This window comes from Pan paniscus, chromosome 19 (assembly GCF_029289425.2).
Source record: "Pan paniscus chromosome 19, NHGRI_mPanPan1-v2.0_pri, whole genome shotgun sequence".
Classification (NCBI taxonomy): Eukaryota; Metazoa; Chordata; class Mammalia; order Primates; family Hominidae; genus Pan; species Pan paniscus.
In genome coordinates, this window is record NC_073268.2 from 89,296,998 (window position 1) to 89,301,928 (window position 4,931).

A 4,931-nucleotide genomic window follows, 5' to 3' on the forward strand; every position below is an offset into this window, starting at 1 on the left:
CAACAGGTTTTAGAGGTAGAGCCAGTATCCATCTGCCTGCAAGCACCACTCCCTCCCACCAAAGTATTCTTCCCAGTCTCCCATCTGTCAGTTGGCAGGAAGCCACGGGGCCTAGAGGAGATCAGAAAGGGGAAGAATAAAGATAAGGTCTCCCATTTTCATTCCTAACTTTTATTTCTGGCATCTTAAATCAGGGCCCTCAGGACTCAGGGCAAGATTGTGTACATGTTAAGTGCTGCGGGTGAAGGGTGGCCAGGAACGGCACCTGCCCAAGTGTGGAGGGAGTGGGGGCCTTGGGGAGTCTGTCATATGAGGGTCGAGGGGAGACAGGCAGGGGTGGGGAGTGCCACACACACCTGGAAAGTCCCACCCCTCCATTTCGCCCTGCGTTCAGGGATCTTCCAGCCACCCCTGCAGCTATACCACTCCCAGCTCTGCACGCAGTCTGCTGCTCACGCCATCCCTCAACCTGTCCCTCACCTCCCAGGCTGCAGCACCCAGGCCAGCCCAGAGAATTCCACCTGCTCTGCTCTGCTCTGCTCTACTCGTGGGACTTTAGCTAATCTCTTGTCCTCCCAGCCTCAGTCTTCCTATCTCTAAAATGAGCAGGGGCCAGGCACAATGGCTCATGCCTGTAATCTCAGCACTTTGGGAGGCCAAGGCAGGAGGATCACTTGAGGTCAGGAGTTCAAGACCAGCCTGGCTAACATGGTGAAACCCCATATCTACTAAAAATACAAATATTAGCTGGGTGTGGTGGCAGGCATCTGTAGTCCCAGCTACTCGGGAGGCTGAGGCAGGAGAATCGCTTGAACCTGAAAGGGAGAGGTTGCAGTGAGCCGAGATCATGCCACTGCACTCCAGCCTGGGTGATAGTGCAAGACTCCGTCTACATAAAATAAAATAAATAAATAAAGTAAAATAAAATGAGCAGGGAGAGGAAACTAGATCCTAAACTTTAAGGATCCTGAGAATCCCTTGCTGCCTTCATGTATCCTGACAGCCTCTGTCCCTTTGTTCTACTTTCTTCTGGGAATGTGGTGCCACCTTGGTGGAGAGAGGAGGAGTGGCTGGGTGTGTGTAACTCTGGGGTCAAAGGTGGACACCACGCAGGAGTAGCCTGGATGCCAGCAGGAGCACAGGCCCGAGGCTGCAGGCTTGAGAGGCAAGGGGTCCAACCCAGAGCCGTGGTCCTGCCCAGCAGAGCCAGAGGCCAGGCAGAGCAACCCTGGGAAGGGCAGGGCCTTGGCCGCCTGGTGGGCAGAGGTGACCTATGGGAAGCAGCAGCTGCCGCTGAAGGGGGCTGGAGCAGCCAGTGCCTCCCCGACACTTCCCTTGGGCACACAGAACCGTGGGAGATGGGCATGCCCCACTCTGAGAGGCTGATAGCCCCGTCTCTGTGCTGCTTGGCCAAGCCAGGCCACCGGCCCCACCTTGTCATTCCGTGTCCAGCTCCTCCGTTTCCTAGACCTGTGGGGTGGGCTGGTTCTTTCACCTCTAGCTGCTTCCCCTGTAAAATGGGGGTGATATGAATGGCATGGACCTCACGGAATTGTTATGAGAATGAACTGAGGCCAATGCAAAGAACAATGCCTAGCATATGGCGGTCATAGCTGCTAAGACATATGGCCCGTATCACAGCGGTGCAGAGCGGCGTGTGCCCAGTAAACGGGCGCACAGCCCTATCCACATGGGGGACGTGGAGGGAGATGCTCTGGACCCACTGGGGCAGGTGGCGGGGCTGGTGCCAGGACATCATCGGGCCAGAAGGCTTTGGGTCCCATCCCATTTTGGAAAATGGTGGCTGAGATCTGAATTTAAATGACCAAATTATTACCCAGAAGCAGTTCCTGGTTCCTTCTTTACACAGAAAGGGCCCACAGAACATCTTTAAAGCAAGAAGTGCCCTGCGGGGCCCTAGGTTTCTCAGGTGAACCTCAGAGACCAACGGCGAAAGAGTAAGGACCCCCCAGATCCAACCCCACCCAGGGAAGCTCTGGCTCAGCCTCCATAGAGGTTCAAAGTATGACCTCATATGAGGCCAGGTGTGGTGGCTTGCGTCAGTAATCCCAGAGCTTTGGGAGGAGGCCAAGGTGGGAGGATTGCTTGAAGCTAGGATTTTGAGACCAGCCTGGGCAACATAAGACCTCATCTCATAAATAAATATATAAATGAATAATCAATCAATTATAAAAGGCTGGGTGCAGTGGCTCGCACCTGTAATCCCAGCACTTTGGGAGGCCGAGGTGGGCGGATCACCTGGTCAGGAGTTTGGGATCAGCCTGGCCAACATGATGAAACCCCGTCTCTACTAAAAATACAAACAAAAATTAGCTGGGTGTGGTGGCATGCACCTGTAATCCCAGCTACCCAGGAGGCTGAGGCAGGAGAATTGCTTGAACCCGGGAGGTGGAGGCTGCAGTGAGCCAAGATTGCACCACTGCACTCGAGCCTGGGCAACAGAGCGAGACTCCGTTCTCGGAAAAAAAAAAAAAAAAAAAATCAATTAAAAAAATAGCATGACCTCATTGCAAACAAAGCTTCTGGTAAAAAGTTGAAAACAACTGAGCTACTGCCTAATTTTAAAGATGGAGAAACTGAAGCCAATTGGAGCGAGAAAATAACTGGCCCAAGGCTACCCAGCAAATCTTTTTAAAAAAATTTATTTATTGGCTGGGCGCGGTGGCTCACGGCTGTAATCCCAGGCCTTTGGGAAGCCGAGGTGGGTGGATCATGAGGTCAGGCGTTCGAGACCAGCCTGGCCAAGATAGTGAAACCCCGTCTCTACTAAAATTACAAAAAATTAGCTGGGCCTGGTGGTGGGTGCCTATAATCCCAGCTACTCGGGAGGCTGAGGCAGGAGAATTGCTTGAACCTGGGAGGCGGAGGTTGCAGTGAGCTGAGATCGTGACACTGCACTCCAGCCCAGGCGACAGTGCAAGACTCCATCTCAAGAAAAAAAAAAAATTATTTTTTGGTAGGCATGTTGTCTCGCTGTTACCCAAGTTGATCTCAAACTCTTGGTCTCAAGGGATCCTCCTGCCTCAGCCTCCCAAAGTGCTAGGATTACAGGTGTGAGCCACGGCACCTGGCTCCCAGCAAATCTTAACTGAGCTCTGTGGCCTGGCTGGTTCTGCGTGCTCATCTCATCCTTGTCTCCGGGCTCCACTGAACCTCCAGCCAGAAGGTATGTTCCTTAAAGCTGTGAATCAAGCCAGGTCCCTGGATCTTCTTGAATGCTCAGAGCTTTTCCATCAATGGTCAAGAAACAGATTCTGGGGCTCGGGGCGGCTGGTTTCTCTGGGCCCCTAGGGAATCCCTGGTTAGTCGGTGTAGGTACAGTCATTTCTCTCTCTTGGGAGGTTGCACCGTGTCTGGGAGGCACAGCCCCTTCTCATCTGCCTGGTCCTCGCCTGAACAGTACCTTCCTCTCCCCAGTCATCCCTGAGCTAGACTGTAGCCCCTAGGGACCCGTCTCCCAATGGGCCCCAGCTCTCCTCCCTCTCTCTTCTTCCCTTGGGGCAGCCAGAAGTCCCCGCTCATAACTCCCATACGAATGAGCCTGTCCAGGGACAGAGGGAGGGACCTGAGTGACATTTTAATTATGCGTCTAATTGCTTCCCAGGGAGATGAGTGGGGAACTCACATTTCTCTGTGGGTGCTCAGGGGAGAGCACAGGGTTTCCACCAGGAACTCAGCCACATTGAGATCCCCAAGATTTCCCCAGATTTCCTGAGAGCAAGCGAGGGCTTCAACAAGCAGTGAGCCAGCCCTACGCAGACCAGGGCTCCCTTCTGAAGCTGTCCAGAAAGAGGGGAACATGGTTCAAGGGAAGGAGGTGGTAAGGCAGGGGCGGGGCAGTGGGTTCAGGGGCCACTAGACCCTCACCCCCTGACTTCATATCCCGAGGTTTTGATGTGCCCAGGAGTGGTGGGGTGAGAAGGGCAGGAGTTTTGAATGAATTCTGGGCATTAGAGAAGGCGGCCTCGAGGCTTATCTGATCACCTTTCTCCATCTGGAAAATGGGGATGTGGAGCTTCTATCTCCCTGAGAAGTGAGGTTGAACTGAGGACCTGCCACTTGTAAGCTGATTTTCTAGGCTTAACGGTAAAAGGGGAAAGAGGAGGTGGTAGCCCCACTCCCAGCCTCATGCAGAACCTGCCTTCAGGGCCAGCCGCTTTCTGGTGGTGACAGTTCCGTGCACCAGGACACCAGGGGGCTGGGGAGAACACAGTCACTCTCATCCTAATCACAACTGTGTAAAAAGCCCATGTCGACCGGCACGGTGGCTCACGCCTGTAATCCCAGCATTTTGGGAAGCCAAGGTGGGCGGATCACTTGAGGTCAGGAGTTGGAGACCAACCTGGCCAACATGGTGAAACCCTGTATCTACTAAAAATACAAAAATTAGCTGGGTGTAGTGGTGCACGCCTGTAATCCTAGCTAGTTGGGAGGCTGAGGCAGGAGAATCGCTTGCACCTAGGAGGCGGAGGTTGCAGTGAGCTGAGATCGCACCCCTGCACTCCAACCTGGGCGACAGAGTGAGACTCCATCTAAAAAAAAACCAAAAAAACAAAAAAATAAAAAACAAAAAACCAACCCCCTCCCCCACAAAAAGCCCATGTCACTGTTTCTGTGCCTCAACCCTCTAAGAGTGGCAGGATACCCATTTTACAGAGCAGGAGAGGGAGGCACAGAACAGCTAAGCAACCAAGTGCCAAGGGCCTCCAAGAGACGGCAGTTGGGGACACCTCAGCCCCCAGACTCTGAAGGGGCCTGCCCAGGCAGACAGCATCGCAGGAAGGGCGGGTCCTCACGGACAGAGAGACAGAAGCCACCTCAGGCCCCCTTGGACAGCTCTAGGACCTGGGTCCTGACCCCACCCCCATCCTGAAATAGCCCTCCCAAAAAGCAGAGACAGACACCAGGCG